Genomic DNA, 10,308 nt, shown 5'->3' on the forward strand with positions numbered 1-10,308 from the left:
AGCATGTCCATCCCACGGGGAAGCAAAAAACTCCCCCATGACTATTTCTGCCCCCCCTTCTGTCCTACAGTATTTGAAAAGTGACAGGGAGGTTTTTAAAGGTTAGTCCCCACATGGAAATGTGATGGAGAATCAAATCAGATTGCTGTTACCAAACTTGTATAACTCCTAACATGTATTTTGGCTCTAAGCTTCCATTAAAACCTCTTCCTTCCCAGAGCCACTATTGCTTGGAAAATGGAGCCACAGGGTTTCCTCGTTTCTGGAAATCTAATAGCATTGCTAATTGCAACACTCAAGTAATAAGGAGCCATCTACTCACAGGAAAGTGTTTTTAGGATTGCAGCTGGAGCCAGTGCTCCCTGTGAACTCACTGGGCGCTCTAGGCCGTGTCTCATAACTTTCTGAAATGCACAGTAGTTACATGACAAATGCACTAGGATTCATCAGCAGATAGGTCAGGGCTGAAAAGGTTTTCTGAAACTGATACATTTAAAGATCATGGGTATAAACAATGATGTAACAGGTGCTATCTCAGAAGGTCAGATGTTTGGGTGGTATATATTTATCAACAAGCCAGAGCTGACTGCAGTTCCTTTCATGGCTCACAACATTTTTGTTTTTCTGTGCCATGTTTATTGGCAGAGCTGGTTGGAGGTAGGGGCGGGGGGGGGGGGGGCTAGGGGTGTAAAATTCCCAACACCCTGGTCACCTTGGTGGCTGCTGGAACCAGACAGGACATGTGTTTTGATTTCATAGGATGTTTGAGTTGGGTTGGTGGTATGAAGAGGCCTAGAAGAAATCTTTGTCTAGAGGCCCCATGGTGAATCTTGGCAGCCCTGCTTATCAGAATGAGTTAGACTACTGAGTCCTTCTGGATGAGAATTCTACTCTTCCCAGATGTATAGAGGGTCAAATTTCAATCAGGACAGTAACATGCATGGGGAAGGAGCACTCTGAAACAGCCCAAGTGGAACTGCTGTGAAGCCATCATTACATGGGAGCTTCCCAGTGGAGCAAATGGTGAGTCTCTGGGGGCATTTCAGGTCCAGAAAATAGCAAAGCGGGGAGAAAACTAAAGCTCTTTCTCCATGTGCCCCTTAGTTCTGATCTGGACCTCATGGTGGCCATGAGGACTATGTAGCATGTGAACTGACTTTCTGATCCACTAAATAGGAGGAAGAAGAGGCAGAGTATGTGATATCATAAAATACTACAGGACATAAATTTCTGCTAAATTCTTTTGCTGAAACCCTGTACCAACGAATGAGAAGAGCACATAACACTCCTGTGCAGCTGCCATTCATGCCAGTGAGGCTAGCACTGAATAACATTTTGGTGGATTGGCACGTGCCCTTGTTGAGATTCCTATCAGAGGAGCTTTTTAAATTGCTTTATCCCATCTCTGAGTCAGGTTACACTTTCTCAAATTTCCCTTAAGAACGTTCTCTGACCCTGCTCACTAGAAAAATAATTTGTTTACAGTAGTCCATATACAGCTCAGATTCCTTTGTTTGATTCTGAAGTTCCCAGATGCAATTGAGGTTGGAGGGCAGAAGGCGGTAAGGAGGAGATCAGCTGCACAGGAAACATACAAATGGATTCGGCTGGCTGCTGTCACTCAGGAAAAGGAAATATGTCGAGGAGGGATGGATTGTATTTCAGGGAATCATTTATGATGTCTGATATTATCCCATAATGACATATCTCTGATTTACCTGCATTGCTCATTTAGAGGAATCAATCAGAGACTGAACTGAATCCAGCAGACAGGTATCTCTCAATAACTAGAGGCTTTTCCTCTTAACTTTCTTTAATCTAGAGACAGAGGTTCCTCCCAATGTTATTTTGTTATTTCTGTGATGTCTTCCCCCTGTTACCTGATTTACCAGAGTATTGAAGGAAGAAAGGCACAGTACATTAATTCCTCATGCTAGTATGATGACATTTTCATCTTCTTCCTCCTCCAAGAAACTCAGAGTAGCATCAGTGATCCCTCCTCCAACTTTATTCTCATAACAGCCCCATGAGATGGATTAGACTGATGGCCAACATTGTACTATCAGCTTCATAACAGTACTATCAGCTTCATAACAGGTCATCCCATTCCTAGTCCAAGCATTTAATTATGACATCACACTGTGCCAGATTTTATGTTGGAAGACACCCTAAGAATCTTTGCTAATACAGCTCCTGCTCTTTCAAGTGGAGGGCAATCCCATCCAGGACAGATGGAATACACTGAGCAACCAAAAATGGTGAGAAAAGAGAACAAAAATGGTGAGAAAGGTATAAAGGCAAATGATATAGACCACTTTAGGACTCAGTTGGAGAGAAAAGTGTGGAGCATCAATGAAATCTATAAACATAATAGTAAATAAATCAACAGAGGGTATTTGGTTTATTAATTTTCATCAAACCTCTTCCAGCCACACAGTATCTATTTGCTTCTCCACCTGAATCATTTGTAAAGGACATAAAGGGTCATCCATATACTGAAGCCACTTCATGCCAGAATTCCAGGTGACCTCTCTCAGTGCTTTCCCAGATGTTGAATAACAAAGGGGACAAAATGGAACCCAGCGGGAGCTCATAGCACAAGGACCAAGGAGTTGAACATCAGTCCACCAGGTCCACCTTCTAGAAGCTATCTGCCATCCACACTAAGTTGCATGACAGCCAGTCAGCTTTGAAAGCTGCCAGGAAGTTCAGGGGAATCAATACAGCTGTATTTCTTTTGTCTGTTTCTCCTGGCACATGTCATCAGTCAGGGTAACAAACATACTTTCCATTCCAAAACCAGATCAAAACCAGGAGTGAAATGATTAAGGATACTATGTTCATGTAAACAAAGTCTGAATCCAGGAGCACCTTTAAGACCAAACAAGTTTTATTCAAGACATAAGCATTCGTGTATAAAACTTGGTTGGCCAAGAAACTCTGCATCCACATGAGCACCTGCCAATATTTCTGACCAGTTCATAGTTAGTAAAGCAGAAATCAAAAGGCACCTTTAAGCTTAACTAAGTTTATTTCAGCATTAACGTTTGGGAACCAGATTTTCAAATATGAAAATCTGGGGGAGCTTGGTCTGTTTAGACTGGAGAGGAGACAACTGAGAGGGGATCTGATAACCATCTTCAAGTATTTAAAAGGCTGCCATATAGAGAATGGAGTAGAGTTGTTTTCTCTTGCCCTGGAGAGACGGACCAGAACCAATGGGATGAAATTAATTCAAAAGAAATTCAGTCTGAACATCAGGAAGAAGTTCCTGACAGTTAGAGCAGTTTCTCAGGTGGAACAGGCTTCCTCGGGAGGTGGTGGGGTCTCCATCTTTGGAAATTTTTAAACAGAGGCTAGATCGCCGTCTGACGGAGAGGCTGATTTTCTGAAGGCTTAAGGGGGTGGCAGGTTACAGTGGATGAGCGATAGGGATGCAAGTGTCCTGTATAGTGCAGCAAAATAACAAGAGACAAATCTCTGCTGAGAGAAGTTAGGGCTATTGGAGCACAGTCTCTTTAAGACAAGCCTTGCAACCGGGAACCAGGAAGTCTTTGAACGAATGCCCTGGCCAGTCAGGGAAGGCTGCTTTGCTACCAGGCAAGGAGTTAATTCACAAAAAGCAGAAATCTGCACACTTCCTGGTGGCGATTTTTCAAATATTGAGGCAGTTCAATGAAGAGTTAGCATAACCATACAAGATACAAAAATAGCATCTGTATATAGCCAGATATCTCAGGAATAATCATACAGGTTCTTATAACTGCTGCAGAATTCCCTGTGCAAATTTGATTGCTGATTGAATCTGGACCCAGCAACTTATTCATCAATTTATCTTCTTTAGGGATAATTGAGTTTATTGGTCACTATTTATTAAAATGCCATTGCTGACATTTCTCCTTCCGGTTAGAAAACTCCAGCTTTCTATGGCATGACAACATCTCTGGGGACAATTGCAAAACCTGGCAGTGTTATCCTATTAGGGCAAGAGAAGGTTTACATCATTCTCCTGTACTCACCGTTCCCTGGGAGTTTGAAAATGATGGAGCATAAGGACTGGTAAGGGATGAAGCCCATCACTGTTTGCTTTTATTACATAAAATGTCAGAGCTGATTTTTGATTGAGTCATACAACAGCCACGTGTAAACCCCAGCACTATCTGCCTACCAGGTATTTAACACGAAGAAGCCTTGCCTCTTAATAGCAAGATGAAATGTTATTTATTTATTTATTTTTTATTTAAATCCCGTCTCTTCCCAACAAAGTCGACCCGAGGCGGCTTACAAGTAAAAGCAATAACAATACCCTAAAAACAATCAAAAGCTAACATTTACAACTAACAACACGAACAAGAATAAGATGATGGTACAAATTCAAAGGAACCCCCCACCCCAATTTTGCCATATGCATTGACTTTTAAAAGCTTATCCAATTAAAAAAAAAAACAATCCACATCATCATCATTGAAATCTCAAACATTTATTTGGCCAAAAGAACATCTTAAATAGATAAAGCGGATTGTTTGTGTCTAAGGTAAAAAAAGATTAAAATCTTCACCCCCTCACCCCCCCCCCCAACAAGAGGAGCCCAACTTGTATGAATCTTCCGTTTCTAACTCCTAAGTCAATTTGCAGGAGGTGGTGTGTAAAAGCACTTTAGTAGGGGATAGCTGCAATCTCCATGCATCAAAGTTAGATGGTGGCGGGGTTATCGCTCCGTGAAAATCACATAAACATTCCCCATATGAAATATTATTCATCAGGGCAAAGCCCTCAGAGGGCTTCCGAGATGACAATAGTGTCAAGAAACCTCTTTTTGAAAGAGGGGAGAAATGTATTCCATCCCTCGGATTGCTTCTGTAGCCAGGCGGCAGGCAGTGCAGCCAAGGAGGGAATGAGCATAATTGAGTCGAGAATTAGCAAACCTTAAATATCTGTCTCTGCAATATCATTACCCATAAAGTTGCCCTTTCCCCACCCTCTTTTCCCCAAAGACCGGCATCCCATAACTGCAGCAAGGCAGAATATGTTCCTTCGAACAGCTAAATCAACAAGGTCTCACATGAGTAGTGCCGAGTTGGTGTGGTTGACTGGTTTCATGAAAAACTAATCATGTATTCATCATTGAGATCAAACACTTCCCAAGTAATTACTATCAAAACCAATCTGGGGGAAAAAAAATTCTGAAGAGGTGGCACGGCTGGTCTAATCAGCTGTAGGCCAGAAATAGTTCCTCTAGTACTTCCGTTTTTCAGAATAAAAAAGACAGACTCTGTTTTTTTTTTAAGTCATAGAAATTGTATTGTTTTAATTAAGGAAGAGAAAGTTGTCTTTCAGCAATCAGAGGTTTCTAATCAGCCACTGCAACTTTTTCTTTTAACCCAGTCATTAATAACGTATATTTGTAAACTGATTTTTGTTCTCAGTAAGAGATAATGATATATACAGAAGGCTCTATTGTTCTGCTATACAAAGAGCAGAAAGTTCTTTGGTGCAAAGATAGAGCCATGGGATTTATTGTATGCTGCACATAGATCCAGGCTGCTGCCAGGTCCTTATGTGGGGTAGAATGCCACCACTTCCTGTATATGCACAGGGGAGAGAATCCACCGGTGTACGCAGACTGCCACAGCATAGCGTGCATACGTGCGCACAGTACCAGGGCTGAAAACCCAGTGCACTGTTTGGCAGCGGCAGCAGGGGGTCAGCGGGGGGCATGGGGCCCTTTCCGCATGATGCCGCTCTCCCACCAAGGTGGGGGTAGGGGAATGACCCAGCTGGCTCCGCGGCTCTGCGGAGCGGACAGGGCTTGTGGTGTCATAGGTCTTCCGATCATGCACAGCACTGGCCCGACCTAGCCCCCCAATGGCACCCACGGCATCTCAGGGAATGCAGAAGGATCCACGCTCCCTTACTGCGGGCCATCCAAGGGCCTGAGTCAGGACAGGGCTGGGCAGTGCCTGGATTGCAGTGACGTCAGGCACCAGCCCGGGCATTCCACCCCGTGCATAATGGGCCATAGTGTAGGCAGGAGATCTGAGGATTGTCTTGCAGCCAGGCAGGGGACATTTGGACGTGTTTTGGCATTTCCTTCCTCCACGTCATAACCTCTAGTGTTTCCTGGAGGAACTTCCACCCAAATCCTCAGAGGTCGACCATCCAAATATTAGCCAGGGTTGGTCCTACTTGGCTTTCGAGATCTGACAGGATCAGGCTTGCCTGAGCTATCCAGGTCAGGGCTCAGTAGCATCAGAGTTATCCAGTGCCAGTCATAACTTGTTCTATAAATCTCATATGCCATTCTTCCATAATAATGCCCAAGCAGTGAGTCCCTTTCTAATGAATTCTATAGGCAAGAAACCAAAAGAGTTTAAGTAAGGCATGGATCATTTCTCTTCCAAGGCAGGGGCAGCATATATCTAGCTTGAGATCAGACAACGGGGGTCTGTTTTTCTCATTAAAATGTCCCCTTGCTAGTTGCTTTCGGCCTCTTGGAGAGAGAACCGAGTAACTTTTGGACAGGCAGAAATAGGGTGATTTGGATAGGAAAAGGAGACACTCCATGAACTTTCAATCCTTGCAAGGTACTGACCTTGTAAGGAACTTAATTTGAACCTTTTTGAAATGGACCGTCAGATTTCTTTACAAAAGAGAGACAACACTTGTATTATTACATTGTTTGCATATCCACTTCGTTTGGAGCTGTATGTCATTTTAAGATCTTTGAACAGATTTCATCTGAGCATTTTAATAGATCTTCTTAGATTCCATACAAGCGAGCCCAATCCCATCTGATCTTGGAAGGGTTGGCCCTGGATAGCACTTGGTAGGGCAACCTCCAAGGAATACCAGGGCCTTGATGTGGGGGCAGGCAATGGCAAACCGCCTCTTTCCTGGCAGCCAGACAACCTTAGGATCTTCTGGCTACACACATGCCGTGCGATAAATAAATACAACACACACATTCCTCCTTCCCATGCATCTTGGTTATTCTCCTCTTTTCAGTGCACACAAGAGTCTATGCTAGGTTGTGGTGACTGATGTAAGGATAGATAGGCTTAAGATTTCAGCCCTAACACTCCTCGATTGGTAGAGGCCCACTATTAAATGGACCTTTAAAAAGCAGATTTTATTTTTTCATTCCCCAGATGGATAGTAACAATAACGGGACACAATGGAGAGCGTATATTACACCAATGCTCTCCCAGCTGTACTGCCTTCCAGTTGGAGGCCAAATCAAGTTTAAGGTTTGGAGTCTTACTTTCAAAGCCCTAAATCAGCCTTCCTCAGGTTTTTTACCGTCAAAAGCCCCGTGAAACATTCTTCAGGCTTTGAGAAACCCAAGAAGTGGCATGATTGTGCAGAACCATAGCTGTGTATGTGCCTACCTGGGGCCCCTCCCCTTCTCACTCACTCACTCCAGACACATCACTGGCCATTTCAAGAAGAAGGTTTTTAAGGAGGCAGTTTTAACAGAATATTTTAATAATATATTTATAAAATACATAATATCCATGTAAATTAATTATTTGTATGTTTTTCCTGTTATTACTCACCCTGAGCCAGCCAGGAAGGGCAGGTTAGAAAAATTAAGTTGTTTATTAATTTATTATCTATTATCTATTATTATATCCAATGGGTTAGCACAGGGGGAAAGGTGACCATAAACCTGATATTTGGAGTTATTCCTGCTCAGAAACTTCCAACACATCCCCGCCTAGAATATAGACTGTGATTCCTTACTTTAAAATTACAGTTTTCACATATCTCTTCTCCCTGCAGAAATGGGAAACCATCCTAAACTTTTCTGCATTGAGACAGTGGACATTACTGATGTCTTCATTAGCTTCTCAACAAATTCTTTCCAAAGGAAACGCAGATTTCAGTTCACAATTTAAAGAGAGAGGGGTGGGGGCAAAAATCTATAATGCAGAACCATTTCTGTCTTTTGTAACTAATGAAGGGCTTTTAGTATTGACCAGCAGCCATTCTAATAATGACATTGACTCCACTCATTTAAAACCATAAATTTAAAGTCATGGCAGGACCTATATTGGGATAATAAATGCAAACATTCGTTTCAGTTTAAGAAAACATTGGGGAGCCCATGAAACATTATGGATACTCATGTTCCATTTTCTTCCATAGTACCATATGGTTGCAACACATGGTGCAGTTTCTTTCTTTCTTTCTTTCTTTCTTTCTTTCTTTCTTTCTTTCTTTCTTTCTTTCTTTCTTTCTTTCTTTCTTTCTTTCTTTCTTTCTTTCTTTCTTTCTTTCTTTCTTTCTTCCTTCCTTCCTTCCTTCCTTCCTTCCTTCCTTCCTTCCTTCCTTCCTTCCTTCCTTCCTTCCTTCCTTCCTTCCTTCCTTCCTTCCTTCCTTCCTTCCAGTTTGGTGTAGTGGTTAGAAGTGCGGACTTGTAATCTGGCATGCCAGGTTCGATTCTGCGCTCCCCCACATGCAACCAGCTGGGTGACCTTGGGCTCGCCACGGCACTGATAAAACTGTTCTGACCGGGCAGTGATATCAGTGCTCTCTCAGCCTCACCCACCCCACAGGGTGTCTGTTGTGGGGAGAGGAATGGGAAGGCGACTGTAAGCCGCTTTGAGCCTCCTTCGGGTAGGGAAAAGCGGCATATAAGAACCAACTCTTCTTCTTCTTCTTCTTCTTCTTCTTCTTCTTCCTTCCTTCCTTCCTTCCTTCCTTCCTATCCACCAACTGGGGACTTGAATATCTTTTAATACAGTAGGGCAGCGGCCCCCAACCCCCAGGCTGGGGACCGGGACCAGTCGGTGGATCAGTTGGTACCGGGCCACAGCTCCTCCTCGTCCTCCTTCCCAGCTGCTACCTCGGGGGTGCCCTGCCACTCTGCTGCCAGCTCACCTTTTGTGTTCTCCAGCGGCCGCCATGGCTGGGGCTCCCCCTCGGCATGGCACTGTGCAGCTCTGCTGGCAGCGCCCCCCAGTAGGCAGCGGGAAGTCAGGGGCGCTGACCGGAAAGCAAGTGGAGCAGGGGCTCAGGCGGTGCCTGTGACGTCCCTCAGCAAAAGACTACCCCCCCGGGCCTCAGTAAAATTGTCAAGCGTTGACTGGTCCCCGGTGATAAAAAGGTTGGGGACCACTGCAGCAGGGGGTAATTTAGTTAAAATAGGGGCAATCCAAAGTTCATGACAGAAGTTGCAATAAGGGCATTCCAATCGCATGTGATTCAGGGAGTCGACCGTTCTTCAAATCACACTGGCAAGCTTATCCGGATAAGATAAATTAGTATATCTCCCATGCAGGACGGCTAAAGGGACAGTGTCCAAAGGGGTGAGCAGGAATGAGCTTTGATATCTTACGAAGATGGTCTCCCTCTTCTACCCCTTGTTGGATCCGCCCTGGAACAGTTTCATGAAATGTGAAGGAACTTGGATTCAATACAGAATCAAAGAAATGCCAGGTTCCTGCAGCTGATTGCCTGGAGGTGCTGAATTAACTGCTTCTTTTCTCCAATTCTTCTTCACTTGGGTTCCATTTTACAAAAGAGCATTGTCACGAATAAAAGGGACCTGTGTTTGGTACCGGAATTTTCTTGGTTCCTTGCATGTAAGATTGTGATGGCTGGAGGTGGACTCATTAATAAAGTCCATAAGGAATTTGTGTCCTCTACTGAGGTAGAGACTAGAGGTGTGCATTCAGATTTGGTTTAGTTGAAAATAAATAACCAAGAAAAACCTTACTGGAGTTTTTTGGGAATTCCTGAGCTGAATACACATTAGATAGTCTGCTTCGGCTACTGTTAGGGATGCCATGAATAAAGCCCAATGTTTTGGCTTTTATTGGGGGATAGTCGGCTATACTGATCAGCTGGGGTGGTGGGAGCTCTCGGCTCTTGCGCCCCCAGCTGATCCCTTCAGGTCTGTATGCAGCTGTGAGAGATCTCTCCCAGCTTCCCACAGAGCTCAGAGACAGCTTTGCTGGCTGGAGGTTTCCCCCCCACCCCTCAAGCAGAAACTCTCTTGGTGGGGTCTGTGAGGGGTGGAAAGGTTTATTTATTTATACTCCATCCATCCCTAGAGGCTCAGGGTGACTTGCAATTTAAAAAAATATATATACAATTATTAAATAGGTTTTAAAAGTCTAAAATTCACAATTAAATTGAAAATTAATCCCATTTATTACCCTTCAGGCCACCGCTTCTTTATGGGAGCTTGATAGCGGCAGATAGCGGGTGGGGGGTTGGCATATGAGTTGCTTAAAAAGATTAGGTTGACTTTTGATATGATTCTATGATTTCTAAGTCTCATCAGCATAGGCCTGGTGGAAT

General features: G+C 43.8%; 1 long non-coding RNA gene across 1 annotated transcript; it reads left to right on the forward strand.

Annotated features, from left to right (window-relative positions):
- The first annotated feature begins 2,168 nt into the window (after nucleotides 1-2,168).
- LOC143840748 (uncharacterized) lies at nucleotides 2,169-9,534 on the forward strand. The gene is made up of 3 exons (XR_013232373.1): nucleotides 2,169-2,258; nucleotides 3,911-4,059; nucleotides 9,284-9,534. It is a non-coding gene; the product is annotated as an uncharacterized LOC143840748 (long non-coding RNA).
- Nucleotides 9,535-10,308: the final 774 nt, after the last annotated feature.

The sequence above is a fragment of the Paroedura picta genome, chromosome 6 (genome assembly GCF_049243985.1).
Source record: "Paroedura picta isolate Pp20150507F chromosome 6, Ppicta_v3.0, whole genome shotgun sequence".
NCBI lineage: Eukaryota > Metazoa > Chordata > Lepidosauria > Squamata > Gekkonidae > Paroedura > Paroedura picta.